At 48.4% G+C, this 12283-nt stretch overlaps 1 long non-coding RNA gene and 1 pseudogene across 2 annotated transcripts in view; both read left to right on the top strand.

Annotated features, from left to right (window-relative positions):
- Positions 1 to 5239, top strand: part of LOC113884608 — a 29958-nt gene extending 24719 nt beyond the window's left edge. For both annotated transcript variants that reach the window (XR_003508931.1, XR_003508932.1), the window contains exon 3: positions 4397 to 5239. This is a non-coding gene — a long non-coding RNA (uncharacterized LOC113884608). The remainder of the gene's footprint in view (positions 1 to 4396) is intronic.
- A 3139-nt stretch (positions 5240 to 8378) lies between these two features.
- LOC113884721 lies at positions 8379 to 8498 on the top strand (annotated as a pseudogene).
- The last annotated feature ends 3785 nt before the right edge of the window (positions 8499 to 12283 follow it).

The following is a 12283-nucleotide window of genomic DNA, read 5'->3' as shown; positions in this document are numbered from 1 at the left end:
CAAATAAATCACTTGGAAGGGTTTTTCACAGGTCAGCAGGTTTGGGACTCGGATACATTAAGATGGAAAATTGCTTTTCCTTCTGAGAGGGGGGCTGGGGATGGGTGGGGTATGACTTGCGCTTCCCTGTCTAAGTCACTTTGTCCCACTTCCCAGAGCCCTTCCTTGGGACAAGTGGGGAGTCAAAGGCTCAGCACACCCGGTCACTCTTGACCCTGAAGTCTGTCACACACTAACTCTGAGACCTCCTGCCACTCCTTACTGCCCACTGCAGGGGCTTTCTCTAGCTCACCACTCAGGGTCTACTGGTCTTTTCACTCTTCCGTCTGCTCCTTCCATTCATGTCCCCATTTCTGTCTTCTGAAGAGTCTCTCATCTCAGCTCACCTCCTCCCAGAAGCCCTCAGGGATCTCTCTTCTATAGGTATCGACACTTGCCTTCACCCCTCACTGTGGACCTTCTCCCTGGGCTCCTCAGATGGTTTTGGTAGCTGTCCTGTCCCTCAAATGAGGCCAGACTTCCCTGAAGACATGGAACTTGCCTTAATGCCCAAGAGCCACTGGATCTGGGGTTAGACATGTCTGCCTTGTGCTTTTATGACAGTTCTTTTCACTTTCTGCCTTGTGGGGTGGGGGCAGGATCCCATTAGGCACAGAGAATGAGATTTGGAGTCTGGATCTGGGCAGCTCTGAGTTCTGTCACTTTCTGCTTCAGGAACTTGGAGAGGGTACTGAACCACGCTGAGGCTCCTTCTCCATCCATACAAGGGGAACAAGTTCAGTATTATCTCATCAGATAGCTGTGAGGACAAAGTGCTAGGATGCCTGTCAAGTACTTAGGACAGCTCCTGGCGGCTTCCTCTGCACACCTTCCCGGCTGGCACAGTTCTACTTCAGCTGATTAGTTAAACCAACTGATATACTCACAGGCCTTTGTGAATGAGTCCCTCCTGTTGGAAGAACTGAAGTCTGGGTCTTCCAGGGCCGCCTGTGGGTGAAGCATCTCCATGTCGGGGTGGGACTCCTGGCCTCACAGGCATGAAGCTACCTTGTGGCTCTTAAATTCTCCTTCCAGGAGTCTGCACAGTTGAGGCAAGGCTAGATTTTCAAGTAATACCTTCCCAAGTTCTCAGGGTGTCAACAAGATGAAGAGAACTGAATAGTGATGGAAAACAGCAGAGGGTTTGAGTTTGATGCCCATGGCACTGGTATGCTGCCCCCAGCTCTTTCCCTACTGGGTGGAGGGACCCAGACCATCCGGGGTCAAAGCCGGGCTCGGCTCTGTGTAAGCTGTAGGCGCTCAGGCAGGAGGCTATGACGTGCAGTCTCTTCACGTGCACGCTGGGGACCCCACAGCGTGTGCCTCAGAGGGCGTGTGCCTCAGAGGGCGTGTGCCTCAGAGGGCGTGTGCCTGTGGCCACAGTGAGACAAGGCAGGCTTGGTGCTCGCTCAGCACAGACACTGCATGCTCATGAATCAGTCCCTTGTTATTAACAAACGAGATCTGGTTTCCGCACCTTCAGCTGTGGCTTCCCACACTGGGACCTCTCAGCTCCTGCTTTCCCTCTTCAAGAACCCCTTCCCAAGACAGCTCTGCCTTCAGGAGCTGAGACTGAAGAAATCTAGGCTTCCCATCCTCAGGTTGATACCCAAGAAGACTTTCCCCAACCCCAGGGGCCACTCATACCTCCTACTCCAGCCCAGCCTCCTCCACAGGTCCCCTCAGGATAAGCCCTCAGGAATGCCACATGGTAATCCCATATCCCTGTGTTCCTTCGGGGGGATGGCTTGAGGTGGGGAAGAGGAAGGAAGAAAGAGGGGTGTAAAATCATTCTGTTATAATGTCAACAGCCTCTCCTGCCATCTGGACCCCAAACAACACCCCTTATTGCAGAAATGTATCAATCTCTGGGCTTTTTGAAAGAGCAGAGGCACTTAGAACAATGTGCTGTGAGCTGTAACCACACACTGATGGCGCCTCCTCACAGCTACCCGCGCTTCTGAGCGAGGCAGTGTTTATCCTCACAACTCCAGGGGTGAGTGCTGCCATCATTCCTGTTCCTCGGGTGAGAGAACCAAGGCATGAGAAGACCTAACCCTTAAGAACATCATTCCTCTGCACTGCTTTCAGGATGGTTACCTATACCCTATTTGAAAGGAAGGGAAATCACAGTTCAGAGACTCAAAGACACCTGCCCAAGGACACACAGTTAAAAATGAACAGAGCTGTGTTAGGATGCTGGCTGCCTAGCTCTAGCCTACCCTGGTTCTGTTTCAGAGTCAGGATGGTCTGCTCGAGCCCCTGAGCCCTGAGGCAGGTGAGTTGGGTGGGTTGGGGGTGGGGCGCTCTGGTCTGGTTCTCCCGCAGGGTCTGCAGGGAGATGCTGATGCTGGCAGCCTCGGCTGCTGCGGCTGAAGATGAAGAGGATGCGATACGGGGCCAGCCCCAGCCTGGGCATCCTGCCAGAGCTGCTGACACTAAGTTGCATTTTGTCGTCTGCTCCCTCTGCCTGATTTAATACAACCTTAAATAATAATGGGGCCGGGGGAAGGGGGAGCAAGGGAGAAACAACCCAGCCAAGATTCTGTGTAACAATCTCATCAGGCCTGGCGTTTTCCCTTTGCTACTCGAAGAGCAATTTCTCCTCTGATGTAAACATTTTTTTTTGATGATGATTCCAGGCTGAGTGGCACCAGGAGCTGCTGCTCGATGCTTTCCTCCAGCTCCCTCTGGTCCTCAAATGGAGGCAGAATGGGGCCTGTAACCATGGCAATTCTCTAATGTTCTTCTTCCGTAAACCGTAAACATAGGGGAGTCTTCATTACGGCTTCTTCAAGGAGAAAACAAAGCTTTCCCTGACTGGGGCAGGGCAAGGTGGCAGGCAGAGGGGAGGAGAGGAGAAGAGACATCTTAGATTTTTTGTTTTCTTTTGCCATAGAGATGAATTGCCTCAAATTGGCTCAGTCCAATGCATGGTTCCAGCAATTAAAAAAAGATGCAGCCCCAGAGCCGGGCACAAAGGAGGTGCTTCTTAAATGTCTGTTGCAAGCTGGAAGGGAGGGAGACAGGGACAGAGTAGTGTGGGTGAGGGGACAGGATTTGAGGAATCCGAAGGAATAAGTTGGGTGACCAGATGGGCCCATATTTTGAAAGGGTTTCAAGTTTTGCTGACCTATCTAATAGGTTTCTTGAAAGAGCAAGATGATGTCTGGATTGTCCTCCCTGAAGGCTGGCACGGCATCTTATCTTGCTTGTATTCCCTGGGCTAGGTACCTGGTCTCTGAATTGTCAGCATCAGTGTTTGTTGAATAAATGAAGGAGTGGGCCAAATTTTTAGACTTTTTTTTGAAGGTGTACTGAGGATTCTACTGAGGATAATTGTACTGAGGATATAGATTGATGAAAGCTATGAATTCTTACTCCAAAATTGTAGTCATGAAAGCATGCATTTTATTGGTTATTTCAGGGTGCTTACAGACTTACTCATCACCATCCTTAGACTTCACAGTGAGAATTCCTGGCTGCATTAACCTCTAGATGACCTTGAGCATTTGTTAGTTTGGATCATCAGCAAGAGAAGGGTCTACTATGCTGCCTTGGTTTCCCCAAAGTAATTGAGAACAGATGGATCTGAAGAGATAATCTTGCTCCTAATTTCCAAGTTTTGGGAAGACAATCATGTTTCACCCAAACTCTTTGGAGCTCAGGGGCTTCACAAGAAATTCTACTCCAGACACTTACAGAGAATTCAGATCCTCTTCCAGGGAAATGTACAAAGTGTAGACCTTGACCTGAAGCCTCTTAGCAAATTTCCATTGTCCTTGAAGCTGCCACATTAGTGCTGTCCTTGTGGTTTTGTGTTTCATGTGGTTTTGGTGTTGCAAACTGGTTCTATTAATTTCCCACAATCATAAGCCACACACCTGCACACATGTGCAAACATCTCTTATCTATTCTGAGAGTCTTAAAGACTGCCTGATCTTTAAGGCAGGGTACTGTGTCTTGTTCATCTTTGGATCCCCAGGGCTTAGTAGAGTTTGGGGGTCCTGATGCAGGTCTTAGTTTAGGTGACTTCTAGAATTCTCTTCAGCCTGATCAAGTTGGGAACCCAACACCCCCTGCACCCTTAGTATCCAGTACTATGAAAGCAGTTTACAGTATAAAAACACATTAGGCATTGTCTTTGATCTTGGATTTCTTGTTCTTGACTGGAGAGCTAAGAGTCCTTGTTTTTAAATCCATCAAAATCATTCTTGTATCTAAGATATTCCCTCTCCTGCAAAGTATTTCTTGACTTTCACTGACAGAATATGTCACTGCCACCCCAAGTTCTTTGCTTCATATTCCAGTGTTAACCTCTTTATGGACTTACCTCTTTTTTTTTTTTTTTTTTTAGGTTGTAAATTTCTGGAGGGAAGACTGAATGGAGTTCAACTGGGTATTCCATGGTGCCTTGCGTATGGTAGAAACTCAGCAAATGTGGGGCTTGGTGAATAGCAGATACTTTACTTATTATGGGGAGGGGATTACCCCTCTCTATATCTGTTCCCCATGCTGTGTCACTTTGCAGTCCCTCTCACAAAGGTGGATTACATGTCCCTGCTCTTCAGTGTTGGGCTTGGCCTTTGGACTTGCTTTGGCCAATAGGATACTAGGGGGAATGATGCAAGCAGAGGCTTGGGATGTGCTGATGCAATTGACTTGCACTCTTGTGCTGTGACCATTGCTTGACTCACCCCAACCCCAGGATAAGAATGAGAAACACGTGAAGCAGCACTGCCCAGCCAACCTGCTGAGTGACACATAAGTGCCTATTGTTGGGTGCCCATGGGATCGGGGTGGGGAGGTGGTTCATTCCTCAACAACAGTTGTTTAACACAACTGCTAACCTAAAATATAGATTGAGAAACATGGAAGGCTTTGAGGTGAGTTGTTTTTAATCTTTTAGAAAGAATGAAACATTGAAAAGTGACTTGAAGTGGTTGGTTGTTCCCCAAATGTAAGACTGAATGGAGGTGGAGGAGGTGTAAAAATTTTCCCAAACATCTTCCTTTCTTTACCGAGTCTGTTGCTATTAAGACCTGAATGATGACAGCTCTTGTGGGAGGAAGAAAGAAACTGAGCTTCTCTGAAGAGCAGTACTTTCCCCCAGAGTTACAAAAGGTGTTGTTTCCCACCCCTGACTTCCGTGAGCAACTCTGCAGCATAAGATAATGTGTGTGTGCAAGTGAGAGTGTGTGGATCTCCAATAAAGTCTGACTTCGGTGCTTTTTAGAAAATCGGACTTCCCCATCATTCTGTCATGGGGTTTCCCAGCCAGCTCACTGCATTACTAGCGGCAGAAGGGATGATGGGACACAGGAGGTGAGGGAGCCTAATTGGGTATCCTTGCTTGTCTGTGACTTGAGGGTTTTCACACCGTGCACTCTCTTCTTCTGGAGCATCGTGATGGCCATGCCTCTCATCCGCTTCTAATGCACAGCCGTTCTTCTAGGTACTGGCCTCCCTGAGCGCCTGCTGGTCCCCCGGAAGCTTTCACACTGTTGTGTCTTTTCTCTCACTGCTTCACTCACCCAGAGTTTCCTTTCTCAGTGCCGGCTGTAGGCATCCTTCTCACCTTTCATGTTCCAACTCAAATACGATCTTTATTGGGAAGACTTCCTTAAATAATCTGTGGATAGCATGTTGTTTCTGTGTTACAGTCCATGTCTCTGCACTTATTTTCTTGGCTGTTTTTCTTTCTAGGTTGAGTTTGGTGTCTTGCAGTGTCTTTCTATCTGAGGTCTCCCGTAAGTAGTTACTGCTGTCCCAACTATAGGCAAGAGAACGTGGGGTTCTTACATGGAAGGTGCTGATTGGATGAGGAAACCACAGACAGGTGCATAAAATGCCACGAAGAACAATCAGCAGTGATAGAGACGCGAAATGGTGCAGAGACAGTGGAAAAGCAATATGGTGGTTCCTCAAAAAATGAAACATGGAATTATCGTGTGCCCCAGAATCCCACTGCTGGGTGTATATCCAAAATCATTGAAAGCAGGAAATCAGACAAGTATTATACACCCACGTTCATAGCAAGATTATTCACAATAGTCAAAATGTGGGAACAACCTGTGTCCATCTATGAATGAATGCATAAACAAGATATGCTTATACATGCAATGAAATATGTCTCTAAAAAGAAGGAAATTCTGATACATGCTACCAGATGTGTGAACCTTGAGGACATTATGCTAAGTGAAATAAGCCAGTCACAAAAGGACAAATATTGTATGATTCCACTTATGAGGTATCTAGAGTCATCAAGGAGAAGGCAATGGCAACCCACTCTAGTACTCTCGCCTGGAAAATCCCATGGATGGAGGAGCCTGGTAGGCTGCAGTCCATGGGGTCGCTAAGAGTTGGGCATGACTGAGTGATTTCACTTTCACTTTTCACTTTCTTGCATTGGAGAAGGAAATGGCAACCCACTCCAGTGTTCTTGCTTGGAGAGTCCCAGGGACAGAGGAGCCTAGTGGGCTGCCGTCTATGGGGTCGCACAGAGTCAGACACGACTGAAGTGACTTAGCAGCAGCAGCAGCAGAATCATCAAGCTCATTGAGGCAGAAAGTAGCATAGTGGTTACCAGCAGCTAGAGGGAAGGGTTATTGTTTAATAGGTATGGAGTTCAGTGTAGAGTGATGACAAACTTCTAGTGATAGATAGTGGTGTGGTTGTCCAACCATGTCAAGGTACTTAATGCCCCTGAAGGATGCACTGAAAACTAATTAAAATGGTAAATTTTATGTAATCTGTATTTTATCACAATGAAAAAATGAAAACAATAGCAATGACAAAAATTTAGCATGTACAAATAATGGTCTGTATACAAATTGGTTTCAGGCTTAAATGTTTTTGGCAGGGAATGCTGAGGTGGGTTTAAAGAGTGGGGGTTCCAGCAGGAATGTATGAGCTCTTTGGATTCTACCTTTGGGAGAAATGGGTGAAGGGTCTTCTGACATCGTGTCTCCTTGATTGGAGGTTCCTTACTTGAGTCCCAGAGGCTGACCACTAAGGACCACTCAGCTGGAGTCCTCCATTTCCCAGGTGCGTCTGGCCAGTGTGAAGGGCCAGCAGGTGGGAGGAGAGCAACAGGTCGATGAGGTCAGGGACTCTCCTGCCAACGTGGCAGTGACTTTGGTCCTTTACTGCCGTCACATCTGCGTATGAGCAGCAAATGGGAAGAAGGAAAGAAAAGGAAGGTTTCCTATACGTTTTTCACATATTTCTGCTCCATTTCATGTGGTCAGAACCCAGCTGCCCGGGGAGAGCAGGGCATATAGGCTTTATTCCTAGAGATAGTTTGTGGGAATAGGTGTCAGAATTCTGTTTCTAAGGAAGAAAGCAGGATGGATACTGGAGTGCCCTGGCTGGCTCTGCCATGGAGCTGACCAGAGCCCACTCATGACTGGGGTGGACAGGGTCAATGTGCCTTCTTTCCTCTCCCACTGTTGGGTATCTAGGCTTTGTCTGCTGGCAGAGTCTTAGCCAACTTGGGCCCCTTCTCTGTGCTGCATGTAGAGAAGGTACCATGTGCCCTGCCTCACAGGGAGAAGTTAAAGAACCAGAACAGATCCATGGACAAGCATTTTAGACCAGGAAGCTGTAAGTCCAGTTTGCACACTTGTTTCTCCCATCTCTCAGTCATCATGGGACATAGGTTGCTATGGTGACAAGATGAGGGAGGGTCTGCTTTCACTTATACATAAAACTTCATAAAGTTTCCTCTGAGGAGCTGGACTCCAGATAAGGCAAAGCCTGCCCCTGGGTGCCAGAGGGCTCGAAAAGTTTTCCCAGATTTCTGTTCACCAAATGGATCTTGCAGGAAGCCAATGCTATAAACTGAGTCCAGAAACATCCCAGGAAGAGGAACGATTTAGTGCAAATCCTAAAGAACTGGAACAAGCTGAAAGAGCGCTTCTACTTTGGAGTTGAGAGTGGGCACAAGGAGAGAGGTGGTCAGGACTGCAGCCTAGGAACCACTTCCCACCCCTCTTCTATCCCTGCCCCTCACCCCATATCTGGCCATCTGCACTCAGCATCGGAGTGCTGGTGGGGGTGTAGGCTCTGGCATCTCCTGGGCTTGAGTCCTTCTCCATCAATTTCTAGTTATATGACCTTGGGATAATTTCTTTCACTTTCTGAGCCTCTGCTTCCTCATCTGTAATAAGTAGGTAGCACCAGATTCAGAGGGGATTCCATGAGGGAATGCACACAACATGCTTAGCACAATGTCAGACTGGTGGCTATTTTAACTGGTATTTCCAGATGAGGCTTCCCAGGTGATGCTAGTGGTAAAGAACCCACCTGCCAATGCAGGAGATGTAAGACAGGGGTTCATCTACGGCCATACCACCCTGAACACACCTGATCTCGTCTGATCTCGGAAGCTAAGCAGGGTTGGGCCTGGTTAGTACTTGGATGGAAGACACGGGTTCAAACCCTGGGTGGAGAAGATCCCTTGGAGAAGGACATGGCAACCCACTCAAGTTTTCTTGCCTGGAGAATCCCATGGACAGAGGAGCATGGCAGGTTATAATCTACAGGGTGGTAAAGACAGACATCACTGAAGCAACTTAGCACACGTGCACCCATTTCCAGGTGACCAAATTTCTGAGCGCTTCAGTGTGCAGAGATTTACAGTCTTTGGGGTAGAATTAAAAAGCACCCTGGGAGTGAGGAAGGGGTCAGGTTGGAGGAGGAGTGCTGTGGCAAGCAGAAAAGGGGACTCCTTTGTTCCTGAATTATTCATAGAAATAGGCTTTGAATAATTGGAGGCTATTTTTCATTATCATTATTTTCCAGAGAAATGACTCCATTGCTAAAATCTCAGGTGAGGAGGTACACTCAATTTGGCTTAGATTGCTTTCTTAAAAACTGCTTAGGGATGGCCCCAAACCAGAGGCTCATGTGGGGAGGTATGAATGCAAGGGTGGATAATCCCTGCCTTTTTGATTACTTCCCAAAGTGAAAGAGGAGGGGGGAGAGGGGGAGAGAGGGAGAGGGGAGGGAGGGGTACGAGGTAAAGAGGGAGTGGATTGAAAGGCAGGCTCTAGAATGTGTTCAGTCGCTCAGTCATGTCCAACTTTTTGGGACACCATAGACTGCAGCACGCCAGGCTTCCCTGTCCTTCACTATCTCCTGGAGTATGCTCAAACTCATGTCCAGTGAGTCGGTGATGCCATCCAGCCATCTCATCCTCTGCCATCTTCTTCTCTTTTTGCCCTCAGTCTTTCCCAGGATCAGGATCTTCTCCAGTGAGTTGGCTGTTCGCATCGGGTGGCCTCAGAGGGAGTAGGGTTGAGAGGCAGACTCTAGAAGGATCTGACAGATGTGGGGTCAGCCTGGATCAGGGAGTGGTTCTGTAGGTCTGTGCCTGGTGGGGCTCTGAGGAGCATGTCTTCCCATCTGTCCCCAACCTCCCTGCGATATTTTGTCCCCATCCAGGTATAGGGTATTGAAAAGGGGCAGAGCTGCTCCACCATGGGATGACCTTGGGCAAGCCCTGTTCCTGCCTCCACGCCCCAGTTTCCCTTTCTGAGAAATGAGGCTGGGAATGTGTCTTTTGCAGAATTGTTATGAGGGTTGAATGATTTAATGGATGTGATTTACCCAGCACTGTGTGTGAGTTACAGGAGGTTTATAACAGCTGTTAGAAAACCCATCTCCCTATCATTGAGTACTTCCTGTTAGAGACCTAGTCCTAGGGGTTCAGCATTGATCGCCCCTTTTCAAATGCAGAGGCAGATGCCCTTGGTGAGGGGCATGCCTTTAATCACAATAAATTACTTATCTCTGGGGCTGGAAAGGCCACTGGTTCTTAAGTGCGTTGTGGGTGGGCAGAGAGGAGGCAAGGGGAGGGGAGGCAGAGAGTGCCGAGGGAACAGGGAGAAGGTTGGCGAAGGCCAGTCTGAAGAGGCACACGCACACGCACACTCAAGCACGTGCACACATCTGCCTGCTCTGAGTGTCACGAAGCCTTCTTGAACCCCTCACCTCTACCTGCCTGCTCTAGCCCGGCTGAACCTGCTCAAGGCAGATGCATTCATATTGGGTGGATGAGACATAAGTAGAAGTGTCACATGTCAGTATCTGGGAGCCTTCCTTAAGACAGCTGGCACATGCCCTTGGTTGTAATTTAATTGCCATCTGGGAGGTTTGTGGGGATTGCATCCGCCTGTCTAATGAGTTAGAAGCTCTCAGCAAAAGAAATACTTCTTCTGTGTCACGGTTCCCCCACTCCCGCCCCACCCATCTTGCCCAGGGTCAAGCACAGGGCTCTGGGTGTCATTAGCCTGCAGTGCTCCACAAGCTGTTGATTGATGGCTGGCTGGATGTAAGCAGATACCACCTAGTGACACGTTTTGAACCTAACTGAGAATTCATCCGGGGGACCAATCTGAGTGGAGAGAGCCTAGTGCTGAGGAGAATAAATGAACCAAATTTGACAAAGGAAGATAAGCAGGGGGCCCCCCGTCGCCCCACTGGCAGAAGAAGCCCTGTACCTGGGGATCAGTTTCCCTGTCTATGTCAGTTCTCTTCATTCCATTCCGTGTGATAACTTCTTTTCGAAGAAGAAGAAGAAGAAAGTGCCGTATGTGTAGTAACACTGGTCTTGGCCATTTGGTGTTGTTCCCAGAGGGCAAAGCCTCAGGCAGCAGGATGGATACGAGGGAGGCAATAACCTCCTTAGGTCCTTTCTGGAGCCCCTGCTCTAGAAAATCACACAAGGGCCTCTGTGCTTGTGGTTTGTCTGGTGTGGGGACAGAGGGCAGCTCTGACTCGGCCCAATGAGTGCTAGCCCTGGCACCTGTGAGCTCCAGACCTGCAGTAAAGCTGCTTATTGGGGAGGGGAGTAACACTCACTTCAGTGATGTTCCTGGGTAACCCTGAGGAAGCCCGTGACAAGGCTCTCCACTGCGGAGGGACCCAATCCAGACAGCCAGCTAAGATGGTTCATCAAACCAAGTGGACATCTGAGCCTACTGGACCATTCCTGTGCAGGGTGAGCAAAGATTCTTATGAATCCATTCATTCCATCTGTGCAGATTTTCTTCCCTGTGATTTGCTTGCTGGCTTTGGCCAGTAATTTCCAGATATGCCTCATTCAGGGACAGAGATAGAGAGATAGGAGATGAGAAGAGGGAGATGAAGAGAGGAGATTATGTGAGTGTATTTGCTGTGTGGAGTGACTGTGGAAGAAGGCTGGAGAAGGCATGGCAGGGACTGCAGAGAGCCGCTGAAAGAGCGCATGAATCCTGTCATTGTAAGTGAAGATTAAACAGTGGAGAGAATGGGGCTTCACTGCAGCCACTGGATTAACAGCTTGTAGATTTCAATAATCAGTTTAAAGTTGAGTTTATCACTCATGCCAGGAAATGTGGCTCTTTAAGATGAGCTACGCTGTTGCTGCTGGAAATGGTTGAAAGTCAGGGAGGCAATTTGCAGCCTGAAGATGCTGCCTCTCAGAGAAGAATCACCCACCCCTGCAGCAGCAGCCCACTGGAACGAGAGATCCTGTCAATTCCTTAAGATCGTGAATTCGAGTTGAGATGCCCTGAGAGCAGGTAGATGCTATTTCTAAAGGTGACTGGGATCAACTGGCTCAAGAAGCCACTGCAGTGCCCCAAGGCCAAAATGTAAAGCTCTAAACCTTTGGCCAGAAGACTCAGCCTTTGCTTGGGGCCTCCTGAACCCATTTATGGCCCCTTCCTAGGTGCTCCTTCTCATAGGCCTGTCCTAAATCCCAGCCCCCATAATTCTTGATCAGCCTTCCTACCCAAAACATTCATTCTTTTCCACCTGTCTAAACTAGCCCACTCACCAACTCCAAATAGAAAATAGATGCCTCCACAGAAAGGTCTCTGAAGCCCTCCTCCCTCCCCAGGTGGGAAGACATGCCCCTGCTCCTGTAGGCCCCAGCACATTTTCCTTGTTATAATAGATAGGTCGTTGGAACATGGCCCCTGGCAGGTTGTAAGCTCCAGAGGCACACAGCTCATCTGGGCTTCTCCATGTGTCCTGTGGCTTGTACTCTGCTTGGCAGAGTAACTTGCCCATGGCTATCACATCAGATCCTATCTATTTATCGTGACTTTCCCATTACATTCTTTCACCTGCCGTAGCCAACTCACTGTCCCACAATGTACTGTGAAATTTCACACTTCTGGGCCATTCACTGATTCATTCATTCATACCTTCTTCCTTTCATCATGTATTTTTTGAATGCCTACTCTGTGCCAGA

The sequence above is a fragment of the Bos indicus x Bos taurus genome, chromosome 26, assembly GCF_003369695.1.
Source record: "Bos indicus x Bos taurus breed Angus x Brahman F1 hybrid chromosome 26, Bos_hybrid_MaternalHap_v2.0, whole genome shotgun sequence".
NCBI lineage: Eukaryota > Metazoa > Chordata > Mammalia > Artiodactyla > Bovidae > Bos > Bos indicus x Bos taurus.
The sequence above is the reverse complement of the archived record's forward strand: the minus strand, read 5'-3'. Positions and strand labels throughout refer to the sequence as shown.